This window comes from Mytilus californianus, unplaced genomic scaffold (genome assembly GCF_021869535.1).
Source record: "Mytilus californianus isolate M0D057914Y unplaced genomic scaffold, xbMytCali1.0.p SCAF_9, whole genome shotgun sequence".
Classification (NCBI taxonomy): Eukaryota; Metazoa; Mollusca; class Bivalvia; order Mytilida; family Mytilidae; genus Mytilus; species Mytilus californianus.
The window spans coordinates 4,275,800-4,290,259 of record NW_026262745.1 but is presented as its reverse complement, the minus strand read 5'-3'; the positions used below and the strand labels follow the sequence as shown (position 1 = coordinate 4,290,259).

General features: G+C 32.1%; 1 protein-coding gene and 1 long non-coding RNA gene across 2 annotated transcripts in view; both read right to left on the bottom strand.

Annotated features, from left to right (window-relative positions):
• The window catches only part of LOC127714727 (uncharacterized), a 138,772-nt gene that overhangs the window by 46,106 nt on the left and 78,206 nt on the right, over positions 1-14,460 (bottom strand). The window lies entirely within an intron of this gene.
• LOC127714729 (uncharacterized) lies at positions 2,261-3,896 on the bottom strand. The gene is made up of 2 exons (XR_007987910.1): positions 3,290-3,896; positions 2,261-2,743 (listed from the first exon to the last, which is right to left on the bottom strand). It is a non-coding gene; the product is annotated as an uncharacterized LOC127714729 (long non-coding RNA).

Genomic DNA, 14,460 nt, shown 5'->3' with positions numbered 1-14,460 from the left:
AGTACAAGCTAGAATTACAAAAAGACCTCAGTAAAACTTACAATAGTGTGTTCTATCCTAAATATGTAGTAAATATTTCACATTGCTAGAAACAGGGAAAAAAATTAGGAAATGTGAGGCCCCAGGGGCAAAAAACAGAGGAAAATGCCTACCCCTGAGTCATAAAACAGATAATTTAACTTGTAAATGCTATGATTTTTTTTATTTTAAAGGTCTTTTATAAAGTAAACAATAACTGTGCTAGGAAGTTATGCAAAAATCAGATGTAAGCAGTCATTTCAATCAAACTTTTAGTGAATTTATGCACCAGACTGATATCTTCATAAATACAACTTTTGCAAATATGCCTTTATTTAAACACTCCTAGGACATATATTAACTAACTTATGTTAAATATATGGTTAGGGATGATACTGTTGTGACAAGAATTCTAAACTGACCATTTGAGGCAGAAATTGTGAACTTTCATTGACAAATAGGCATACAGTAAGATGTGGACTGGAGACACAGGCAGGATTGGATACTTTGTATAATCTTGAATGTTGGAATGCTTAACTACTAAACAAAACATTTATAGTATTCTAAAATGCTTTCATTTTATCTTGTAAATGCTATGATTTTTTTTATTTTAAAGGTCTTTTATAAAGTAAACAATAACTGTGCTAGGAAGTTATGCAAAAATCAGATGTAAAAAAATCAGAAAATAAATCATTTTATCATTTTATTTGTTATCAGAATAGTTTCAAACAAGTTTTAGACAGTTCATGTCAGAAAACATGCACATAGGGTAAGCTGGCAATAATTAGAGTCTTGTTTTCAAAATCTTTAAAAAATTGAAACAGGGGTAGGGGTATAAAATGTACTGTAAAAGGAGACTTAGAGTATATGCAGTGATTTCTTTAAGGCTATAATTCTGATAAATAAGTATTGTTGTGAGAAAAAGTGTTTTTAGAGAGTTTTCTATTTGAATAAATGTTTGTATAGGTTGCACTTTGTAAATACAGCTGTTTCTCGAACCACGCCTCTTTTGGGGAGATATTTAATATTCATAGGTATGTTAATTTGTTAACGTACTGGTTCCCATTGATGATCTCTGTGTTTCATCTCATAGAGACATCACTTGGGAATGTAACCAGTATAGATAAACATGGTAGCGGCTAAATTTTAATTCTTAGGAGGTCCAAAAATGGAGGTAAGGGTAGTATAGAATTTTAGTATAAGTTTAAACTCTTAGAAGTTCAGGGCATATAAATGTTGAAAATATGCCGCACAGCCCTATATTTTGACCTTTGAATAAAATAGTAGTGCATATAAACTTTCCGTTCTGGGATATTATTTTTCACGAAACTTCATAGTAAAAGTGTCACAGTTTTAGCCGCAAAGGGAGTTCCTATGGGAAATTGCATTGTCTGTATTTACAGAATTGCAACCTATAATCGTAAGCACATAATTTTAATACTTTAGGAAAGCAATATGAATTTGAGCATTATGAAATAGCAGATTTATGGCATCTACGCTATCAATATTTTTTTTACTAAGAACGGCTTAACAGTGATTAAACAGTCTCCGGGACAAGTTTGCACTTCCGCTGAGTGCAAAAGTTGTCACCTTAATTTTTGGAGTTAAGTCAAAATGAAGTTGATAACTTGGTTGGTATTGGTTCCCTGATATTTGTCCTAAAATTTTTTGTCTCTAGCACCACTGTTGAAAAAGTTATGCCCCTTTTTTCAACAATTTCCTCAGAGGAAAAGTAGTTTTCCTCAAGGGAAATCAAATTTCCCTAAAGGAAAAAGATTTTTCCTCAAGGGAAATTGTATTTTCCTCAAGGGAAAAAGATTTCCCTTAGGGAATTTGCTGCATTAATATTTCCTTTGAGGAAATTCTATTTCCTCTGAGGAAATTTGCGGCTTCAAATTTTCCTTTGAGGAAATTCTATTTCCTCTGAGGAAATTTGAGGCTTCAAATTTCCTCTGAGGAAATACTTTTTCCTGTGAGGAAATTTGCAGCTTCAAATTTTCCTTTGAGGAAATACTTTTTCCTGTGAGGAAATTTTGTCAACAGCAATTTCCTGTGAGGAAATTTTTGACAAACACTTTTCCTTGAGGAAAAATTCAAGACCACAAATTTCCTCTAAGGAAAACATTGTTCTCCAAATTTCCTCTATGGAAATTTCTGTTATTTAATTTCCTCTATGAAAATTTTATAACAGTAAAAACAGTATGAATATAATTTTTCCCGAGACTGAATAATTGATACAAAAGATAATTAAAACTTTAATAAAATGTTCACTGATGAGTAACATGACATACAAAAACAATAGGCTAGCTGTTTGAGACAATACAATAATAAGCAAAACGCTATGAATATAATACTATTTGTGATGTTATTAATATTGTGCTCATATTTGCAGATTTATAAATAAAATAACCACTTTTCATGTTAATTTAACTTTTCTTCTGTTTAAGCTGCTGCGTACAATTATTCAATCTTTTTCTACATTTCTCCATAATCCTTCAGTGAATATGTAGGTTGTTGCAATTACACAATTGTGTTCTTGTGCATCTATGATTGTACTCCATTTTGTTTACAGCCAATTTGTAGAAATTTCCTATTTTCTTTTTCCAGGTAAGCACACATTTCATTTCACATTAATCCAATTAGCACACAATGTAGAAAAGTAATAACCTTAAGTTTCCTCTTCTGTATTGACCTGTTGATGATCATGAAAACCAAGAAGTCTCACCTATAAATACACAAAATATAAATTGAGAAAAAAACAGCAATATGAAATAAGCTTATTTTATCATGTTTAATATGAACATTTTGAGAAACTTAAATTTGATATTCTTACTAATCATTATTATGAGTTCTGTTATTTCAGTGCTTTGTGTCCACGACTTATAAATATCAGTCGTTTTAGTGCCTTGCAGTGATAATGAGTTGAGCCACTTGCAACAGTTTTTACAGTTTGTTTATATGTTGTGCTATTTGAACCACTGTCCTAGATTATGGTTAGGCGGAGTGCTCACAGACATGATTTTTTTATTAATTGTTATTGGCTTTGAACTAATTTGGATTGTTTAAATCTTTTCATGTTGGGGTCTTTATTGGCTGACTTATAAGGTATGGGTTTTCTCATTATCGAAGGCCGTCATTGATCTTTAATTGCTTGCATCCACTTCAATGAACTCTGGTGGATAGATAACTCATTTACCATACCACATCTTCTTGTTTTTATAATAGTCATCATTCAAGGGCAATCACTTTTATTATATAGAAGTGGTCTTACCATTTAGGCCTTGTTGTCTTCTGTTTATCTTGTTTTGCCGATCATTTCTACTGTACAGTTGTAATTGTTTATATTTTTCTTTATCTTCTATATTTCTTGCCCTAAACTTAAAAAAGGTAAAAACTTTAATTTAATGACTATAACTATTATTATACATCAGTATGTGTTTTTCTATATACCATGATATAAAAAAGGAATGAAATATTTGTGCTATTTCATTTCACAGACTATTTGCCAGTCAACAGTTTCAAAGACATAACCACGGTCAATAGTTTAACAAACAAACATTCCCGTACTTTTTCATCATGTTCATACTAATTTTTCAATGGACAACAATGACGTGATTAACTATTCTTCTATGATTTGTGTGCTTGACAACATTAAACTCTGAAATATTGCTAACGGTATAATATGTATGTGTCTATCGTCAAAATTTCAAAATAATATATTACTTACAGAAGCAATTAAAACAAGAGGCTCACAAAATGAATGTGGTCTAAGAACTTAAAAATTTCTAATTTACCTATTCAAACCATATCATTATTATTTGCTTTTATATATAAATCAGAAATAACCAATTTAAAATGGAAAATTTTAAAGAAAACAAAAGGAAAAAAAAATCCCCCCCAAATTTTTTGAACCCCCTTATGATTCATCACCCCCAAACTCAATCCCAGCCTTCCCTATGTGGTATGGTACCTTACAGTACAATTTCAGAGAGATCCATACACTTGAACACAAGTTATTGTCTGGAAACTGGAAAAATGCTTGTTTTTTGGCCCCAAATTCCTAAACGTTTAGGGCAATTACCCTAAAACTCAATCCCAGCTTTCCCTTTGTGATATGGAACCTTGTAGTACAATTTCATAAAGATCCATACACTTACACACAAGTCATTGTCCTAAAACTAGAAAAATGCTTGTTTTTTGCCCCTAATTCCTAAAATTTTGAGGCAATTACCCCCAAAATCAATCACAGCCTTCCCTTTGTGGTATGGTACCTTGCAGTACAATTTCAGTGAGATCCATACACTTGAACACAAGTTATTGTCTGGAAACTAGAAAAATGCTTATTTTTGGAGCCTTATTCCTAAACATTTTATGCAATTACCGGGTACCCCCAAAATCAATTCCAGCTTTCCCTTTGTGATATGGAACCTTGTAGTACAATTTCAGAAAGATCCATACACTTACACACAAGTTTTTGTCATGAAACTAGAAAAATGCTTGTTTTTTGCCCCCAATTCCTAAAATTTTGAGGCAATTACCCCCAAAATCCATCCCAGCATTCCCTTTGTGATATGGAACCTTGTGGTACAATGTCAGAGAGATCCATACACTAACACACAAGTTATGTCTGGAAGTTACAAAAATGCTTATTTTTGGCCCCTTTTTGGCCCCTAATTCCTTAACTGTTGGTACCTTCCTTTTGTGGTATTGAACCTTAAGGTAAAATTTCATAGAGATCCATTCACTTAAACTAAAGTTAGAGTGCGAAAACAATGTGTCTTCGGCCGACGACAACGACACCAATGTCATACCAATATTTTGACCGCAAAATTTTTTTGAGGTCGTATAAAAACTGCAACGTTTCCTTAAAATTACCAATCTAGTGGCAGCAACCAAATAATGGATTGTTAGATTCATCTGAAAATTTAATGGCTGACATAATGAACAATTTTACCTCACATAAGATTTGCTCTAAATGCTTTAGTGTTTGAGATATAAGCCAAAAACTGCATTTTACCCCTATGTTCTATTTTTAGACATGGCAGCCATGTTTATTGATGAAACAGAATATAAAACACAAGCTTTATTCTAAATACCCTAAGGATCATTCAGCCTAGGTTTGGTTGGAATTGGTTCAGTAGTTTCAGAAGAGAAGATTTTTTAAAAGTTAGAAAACATGATAAACAAATTGTGTAAAATTGTCTTTAAAGTGCAATAACTCCTTGAGGGATCCATTGACAATTTTGGTTATAGAAACTTATTTGTAGATCTTACTTTGCTGAACATTTTTGCTGTTTACAGTTTATCTTTATCATTAATAATATTCAAGATAATAACCAAAAACTGCAAATTTTCCTTGAAATTACCAATTTAGTGACAGCAACCCAACAATCATGACTATGGGTTATTAGATTCATCAGAAAATTTCAGGGCTGATAGAACTTTGAACACCTAATGAACAATTAACTCTGTGTCAGATTTGCTCTAAATGCATTGGGTTTTGAGATAAAAGCCAAAAACTGCATTTACCCCTATGTTCTTATTTAGCCATGACAACCATGTTTTTTGACGAAACAAAAAAACAAAACACAAACTTTATTGTAGATACCCTAAGGATCATTCAGCTTAAGTTTGGTAGGAATTGGTTCTGTAGTTGCAGAGGAGAGGATGTTTGAAATAGTTTACACCCGACGGACGCCAACGGTTGACGACAGACAACGACATACGACGACGGACACCAAGTGATGGCAAAATCTCACTGTTCCTTCGGAACGATGAGCTAAAAAAGCAAATTTAAAAAATTGCGCTGGCTCTATCCAAAAAAGATTTTTACAGTGTAGTGTACTACTTTTGGGACAGGACATATTAACATAATAGAAAAATCTATAAGCTATCTCTCAAAATATGGACAATTTTATGTTTAAAGGGTTTATAATTTAGTTTGACAACTTCAGACATACTAATATTCGACCTTTTCAAACTATACCAAATCACTTCTTAAGGAGGTTCACTACTCTGTTTCAAAATAACAAGCTTTTTAAAAGACTGTTATAAATTGAAAGTATATGAATAAAGGAACTAAAAAAACTGAAAAAATGAAGAGTCCGTGTGCTCGTTTTTAAAATATAAGCCATTAAAAATTTGGCGGGAAGTGATTCTCTCTAGATCTTAACACTGGCACCTTTTTCTTTCAAAAGCTATGGAAAAATAACAAGGATTTTATAAGATTTTCAAATATGGCTTTTTAAACTATGTAATAAAAATATGAAAAGAAAAGTAGGGGTTTGCGGCCAAAAATTTTTAATGGCACTGCATGGATAAAACCAGAGGATTCCGAATATCTGGTAAAAATTCAAAATCAAGAGGAGCGAACATCCTTAACCTAAAAAAAATTGCCACATTTTTTTACAATGTAATTTCATCCGTAATATTTAAAGCAATAAATTTGGAAGGAGTATGAAAATAATTTGCAAGTTATACACTATCCACACTAGAGACCTAATAGAGTAGAAAAACTAATTTTAATCAAACTTGGCATGAACTAAGATTAGGGAATTACAAGACAGTTTACCTAGTTTCATGGCAATAGCATATATACATTAAAGACTATAAGTTCATTCTTATGTATGAACTTTGGGTGTTAATTTTTTAACGTTTAAAGTTAAAGTTTAACTATCAAGATTTGGGCCTACATATAAATTTAAATATTGCAAAAAATTGCTTTTTAAATGTCTTTATAACTTTAAATAATTTATATATAATATTGTGTATGTCACATTTATGTACATGATGTATTTTAATGTAAAGCAGCTGAATACTCATTTGCTGTCTCAGATTTATTTCAATTCTTCAAAAGTCGAATTTATATGAGCCTATGCCTGAAAATAAAGATTTCAAATTAAGGGGGGGGGGGGGGGGGGGGGGGGGGGAGGGGAGGAGGCTAATATAATATAAAAATTCTTCATGTATATTTAAAAAGTTATTTGTATTTCAAAAGGTAAAAAAGTTACTTATCTGCTTATAGCATACCACATGAGTAGAACAAGGTCCCATTAGCATGATTAGGCCATGCAAGACTGAATAACATTTAAGGTCAATATAGGCAGTAACACATTTTTACATATATATGAAAAGGCATACACATAAGCGTTGGTAATTTGTAGGCTAAGGTGACATCATACAAGAAGTATGAGTGATTCTCAAACTAAAATAAAATAATTTCATCCCCCTACTTCATTGTACTTACTTTTTATGTATAAAAAATATATGAATAACTTTATTGCAAAACATGAAACCCTGGCGGGTTAAAATGCAAACATAGTACATTGTATACACAAGTGACAAGAAACATAATACATGATAAATGTTTTAAACAAGTCAAGTTGATATTAATAATATATATATATATATATATATATATATATATATATATATAATAATTGACCAATGTGGACCTTATTTTCGCAATTCCATAGATTGCTTTATATAGTCTACAACACTAGACATGCTAGACAAAATATCTTTATTGGGATCTAGAATAGTTTGAAGTCTAGAGTTTGAGTCAAGCTGGTTAAAATTAGGATAATGGGTTTTAATTGCATTTATAAGGGAATGTCTTACATTACTGTTAATTTGGCAATGAAGGAAAAAGTGTTCCTCATCATCTGAAATTTTACAAACTTTGCCGAGTCTGTGTTCTCTTTGAATTTTTTTTTAACGTCCTAATTCAATTTCCAAATTATGATCACTTACATGTAATTTTGTTAAAAGTTGACGACTTTTAAAATTGTTTAGATTGTGCAAGTAGTCCTCCAATTTAATTTCATTTTTAAGTTTACTTTAAAGATAAAGTTTTGAACTGTTATCAGTATTTGAAAGTTTTTCAAGAGTGATGTTATTATACTTTTCCTTCACAATATGTTTAAAAGTTTTTTTGAGTGAATTTTTTATTAGTTTAAAAGGTTTATCAAAATCAACATATTATTCTTCATCAATATCAAATTCTTTAAAAATATGCTTGGCAAAAGTATACCAAGTATATATTCCATCTTCAGACATAGACTTATTTACTGCAAAAGCTTCTTTAACAAGAGGGTTTATTTCATGGCAGTTTATTCTACAAAAATATAATAAAACTTGAGTTTTAATAAAGGAGTCAAGCGGAAATCGTCCTAACTCAGACTTTGCAGCTATATTACATGAGGTTTTTTTAATTCCAAGAACAGTTTTACAAAATTTATGATGCACTTTCTCAAAGCTGAATCTATCTGTCAATCATAAGGGAGCTACCATTTGATTTTTATGGGGGAGCTAGGATGAAAAATTTTGTCCTGCCTTTTTTTTTAGTTGTAATCTCAATCCTGCCTTTTTATTTTTCACTCTATTCGGTCCTGCCTTTTTTTTTAAAGTTTATCCTGACTTTTGTTTTACTTAAATTGTCATCCTGACTTTTTTTTTTGCAAGTGTCTCATCCTGCCTTTTTTTTTACTCAAAATTCCTGTCCTGCCTATTTTTTTTCAAATTTCATCCTAGCCCCCCCATAAAAATCAAATGGTAGCTCCCTAAAATATCAAATATAAATAAATAAATTTTGAAGTAATACCAGTCAAGGTCGTTAAAAAATTCCATTTGTTTGTAATACATGGTCCACACTAGGGAATCTTTTTGTAAAAAATGAAAATCAATGGATGATATTAAACTGTGTACTTGGACTAGCAATTAAGATTTCACATGCTGAAATGTCTCGTCAGGCCAATCTCAATCAGTGAAATAAATTATTCTTTGTTTTTTTAATTAAAGTCATATGGAAGTAGTCCAAACAATTATGACGCATTGCAAGGCTTTTTTTTCTCTCTCTGACGCCGTAGGAAGGAGAAGTGAGTTAACATAACATGTATGTTATCATGCAAAATCAACAGTAATGAGTATACCTATTATTGTCATCGTCACTGCAAATGGATCATTAATACTAGGGGGAATGGAACCAATAAATTGATCGGATCCGATATGAAGTTCCCAGTAACGGAGAACCTCTAACTTTGAGGTAATATTATTAGTGTCGGGTGAATTGCAGGTACATTAATTAGCAGAGAATAGACAATTACCAACTTGTTATTCATTATCTCGCAGTTATTTACGGTTAATTAGCTGTATATATCCCAAAACAGGTGCTCGGAGCTAGTACTAGTCTATGACTTTTTTAAAAGTAACAATTATATTTATATTCACAATCATTTGCGGATCGAAGGGGGATGGGATCCGGGGGTTTGACTTCCCTTTTTGTGAACGATCAATGCATTTAATGGAGACATATATTTGGAGAATGTAGGACAGAAAGTCACAGGACAAAAAGTCACGGACAAAAAGTCACAGGACAAAAAGTCACAATTCAGTTTCAAGATTACATTTCTTTAAACAAGAAAACCCTAATTCAAAAATTATTTTTTTTGTTTTTTCTTGAACTATTATATATGAAGCAACTTTGTAATTAAAATGTATTCAATAAATATCAATATGATCAAATAATTGTTATGAAAAAAAATGTCAAAGTGGCTTGGTACTTAAATGGCTTCATTGTGCCAAGAAATATATCCTTAGCATGATTAAAATTTAATAAATTTTCATTTATCAAGGCTTATGAACAATTTCCTAAACTTAAAAATGAACATATGTAAAAAAAACAGAAAATATTTCAAGATCTTTCTTTTATATATTCAAACAATTGTCAACAAATTATTTGTGACTTTGTCCTGTGACTTTTTGTCCTATCAAATTTGTGACTTTATGTCCTGTGACTTTTTGTCCTGTGACTTTCTGTCCGTTTACCATATTTGGACCCCCTTTATCCTGGCTGGAATCGCCCCTGATATTACATTTTAATCAAGTCCCGGGTTACTGTTAGCATAATTGCATAACGGTAATCACAAAGAGTGTGGTAATTTTAAAAAGGACGAGGATTTATACAATTCTTGAAGAGGGGGAGAGTGCACTTCACGATGATCGAAAAAAGTGCCTTGCACGTTATTTTCATCATCTTGTCTGAAACAGTCTAAATAATGAGGCGAAGCGCGAAAACAATAAGTCATGTGAAATACTAATGACAAATACGTTGCATGTACGGACCAGGGGCGGATCCAGCCATTTATAAAAGGGAGGGGGGGGGGGGGGGGGGCGGTTCCTAACCCAGGATAAAAGGGGGGGTCCAACTATATGTCCCCATTCAAATGCATTGATCGTCAAAAAAAAGGGGGGTTCCAACCCCCGGAACCCCCCCCCCCCCCCCCCCCCCCCCCCTGGATCCGCCAATGCGGACAAACCCATAAATCCCTCAATGTTATGTCAAATGAATTATAGCGAGGAAAGGTAAATTTAATTTAATATCAAAACTAAATATTTGTTATATTTCGCTCCTGATTTCTCAAGAAATCATAGAATCAATAAATGTTTAAATTTTAATTATGCATGTGTGAGATCCATTTCATGAGACCAAGGATTTCTATAAAATCCTTGATGGGATCCTTTATATATAAAGTTTTCTATTTTCCCCGGAAAAAAATAAAAAAAAAATATAATCTTTTGGGAAATAATCCGATTTTGTTGAATTATTTCCCTTCATAATTATGATAAATCCTTTTAGTTCTTCAATTTTGAATAAAAATAAATATTTCATTTTGATCTAACGACAAACTTTTTAAATTGTAGTGGCATGGTCAGTCAACTGATTAGTTGCATGGCTGATTACCAGTTTACTGTTGACCCAGTAATTTTCCATATGACAGTGGCGTGTACCCTTGGGGTGTGTATAACTTATTTTGAATACCTTAATTTTCTGGGGAACATCCTGTCCACGTGTAATACTTAGTATATATTGCAACAGATGACATTAAACAAATTTTCTTTGAAGCATCGGTGTCCATTAATGTTCAACCACTCAAAATTTTCACAAAAAAGATAATATAATAAAATCATTAAAAAAAGACTAAAAAAAACACTAACAAATAAACTTCGCAATGAGTAAACGGGGATTTGTGTTTTAAAGGGCTTATTTCCAGTGGATATATTTCATACTATATAACTAGACCTCTGAGAACTTTTTTTTGTAATATATATTTTATTATTTTCATATCATTCTCAAATCTCGATCATCTTAAATAAAGATGTACAAAAAATAATTTTGTTATAACTCATAAATATATGGTTAATCATAATTGTTACAAATTATAAAATGGTAAGTCAATCCCCGATGTGCCGTCGTCTGTTGCAAAACTAAGATTTAATCTTTTAAATGAAAGACGTGCACTGGGGTACGTCTAAACACTGCTCAGGACCTCCTGATTGCACTCAGGACTTAAACGTGCACCCAGGACTCTTTATAGTTATCGTATGTGCACACATGACGGATATATGTATTCGTTGCAATCTGTTTATTTTAGTGGTAAATTTTGGTAAATTTTGAAAACAAACTTCGAGAGATATTTATTATTTTTAACGTTTATTTTTATAAGATAATGGCACGTGTCATTGATTACACAACTACTCAGCCTTGATTATCCAATCAACAAAATTGATTGGATTATCCTGATTGCTTATAATTATCGTGTTATTAGAACAGTGTTTTGAATAAAATTGAATTAAACATTTAACTTGTTTCGGAATTGTTTCATGTTACATGTATTAAATTTACTTTATGCGTAGTGCATTTTTACGATTATGAAGAAAACAATAAAAGCTCCCTTTCAATGCATTTTAATACAATTTCTCTTATGACCGTGACCTGTTATATATTCTTGCATGAAGACATATGTCTCGTATCACACTGCTCGGAGTGTGATTCAAAAACTCAATTTTGATTATTAGAAAAATACCTAAATATGATAATTGACAGTAACTGAGAGGAAAACGGAGATAAATTAATATTTCAGAATTAATTTAAATTCATCCAAGGCTTGCAATACTGGACAAGTACAATTTTAATAAGAAATAAAATCTTACTATATGATTGATTGATTGTTGGTTGCTTAACGTCCAGTGGCAAATATTTCATGCATATTCAGGACGAGAACAAATTAACAATAGGTAGGTTCTGTAATAGGGGCGTCCGGGATTAAGGTCGGAGAAATTTAGACTGCCACAAGAAATGAGGTTATATTGGAGGGGGACAGAAATTTAGCCTTGCAACAGGTCACCTACGGACCCCTCAAAGAGTTGTTACATGGGTTCTTAACGTGCAAAGAGCGTGGCACTCTCTTTACACGAGGCATTGGATTTAACGTCCCCATTCTGACCGGACGTGGCTGCAAATTTGTACATCCCTCACAGCCAAACGGACGCCCCACTTTAGCAAGGGTTTTACTGCCGGTCGGAGGAAGACCAATGGTGACCATACTTCTATTCGCCAGTCACCCTTGGGGGCTCTTACTATATGAGATTTGATCATATGAAAATAGTATTTTGATAAGTACAGCAAGTTCAAGAAATGTATTACTGGACAAGAATGAGTTTTGGTTTTTTTTTGCATATGTAAGCTGTCTATTAATAATGTTCAAAACTATCAGGGGTTACAAGAAATTTAGGGGGGGGAACGATTAAAGACTATGCAAAAACAGTCTAACTAAGATTTAGATCTTTGAACACAAAAATTTCTATTGAAATTGGTAGATGGCAAAATAATCAGAGAGACAATTTTATTTGTACTTTATGTAATTCCGGTGGTATTGGCGACAAGTTTCATTATGTTTTAGAATGTTCGGCAATAGACAAAGTAGACAAACGCTGTTAAAACGGGGTTTTGATCCCCAAGGACGCCACATTTGGCAATACATTTTATCGATATTTTTTTAACATTTTCAAATGAAATAAATTGAATTGAAAATTTCCCGACTTTGTGAAGATTTCTCAATTGGCTTCAATAATTACAAACAAAACGAAAAGTTTATCTAACATTTTTGCAATTCAGTATGTTTATCATTTTTCAAAAGAAAACTTTTTTGTTTGCCAAGTTTACTTGTATGTGTTTATTACCATCACTAATCACAGTGACACTCCTAATTATTAAAGATCAAACGGCCTAATCAACATGATAATTGGTATTGAATATGACCATCGGTCATGCATATCCCAAAATACGGCGCGTGCCGATAAAAATTCAAATAAATTCTCAAATATTGAATTGATTTTATGAAAACAAAAATTATAAGATCAAAAATTAAATTATCTATCGAATGCATACCCTTAACGCACACTAAAACATCTATTACATGTCCTGAGTGCACTTTTTATGTTCTGCGTGCACTCAGGAGGTCCTGAGCGGTTTTTAGACGTACCGCGTGCACTGCCTTAATCTGAACAGAGGAAATAAAATTGAGAATGGAAATGGGGAATGTGTCAAAGTCCACCTAGTGTACATTAAAGAGTATCCGTTTGTTATGCCGAAAAAAAGGGATCATCATAAACTTTTTAGTAGACCTTCTCGTGTAAAAAAACAACAACTTTTAACTGAATTAAACAAAAAAATATCAAACAAAACTCATTAGAACACTCATAGTAACATTTTGTTTAGACCTGAGATAACTTATAGTAAGATTATTTATATCTGAGACTACTATAACACTGTGTTATAGTAGTCTCAGTTTATATAGAACAATTAAAAAAAATGTCCGATCTGATACACGTACCTATAATGTACAAAATTTTGAACAGCTTCAAATATATGGCCTTATCATTGGTAATATATCATATTTGTATCAGTTATTGCTGAACGTGTAACCAAATTAAAATGAAGAAATAGGCTCGAAACCGCATTTTTTAAAAGATATTTTTTTTCAATCCCAAAATAGATGATAGATATGCAGATTAAAGTCCAGATGAGAACTTTCTTTTCTACCGAAGTAAATATATTAACAAGGATTTAGATTATCAATAAATTATTAAATTTATCAATTTATAAAATTTGAACATGTGAACCAAACAACGAAAAAAATAAACGGGAAATTGGCTATACCTTTTTGGTATTAGCCATGCAGCTATGTATGTACCAGCCATTTTAACTTATTGTTTTCTTAACCTTTAAAGAATACATTTTAAAATGAACTACTTTATTTATAGTAGTTCAAGAAAAAAATATATACTCTTTCCTTTATATTCAATGGAACAAGAAGCGAATTCGTTAGCGAACTAGAGTAACTATAGAAATAGCGTCGTTACAGGTCTTCTTCTGACCGGCAATAAATCCTTAGCAGTAATGATAGTGGAACGTCCATTGGGCTGCGCCAAACCACGTCCGAATGGGGACGTTAAATCCTTGCAACAACTCTTCGAGTGGACTGTAAGTAGCCTGGTATTAGGCCAATTTTCTGTCCCTCCTTTTTCATTGGCAGTCGAAATTTTCCAACCGTATCACGGGCGGTCTCATTACAAGACCTACATGTACCTATCATATATTAT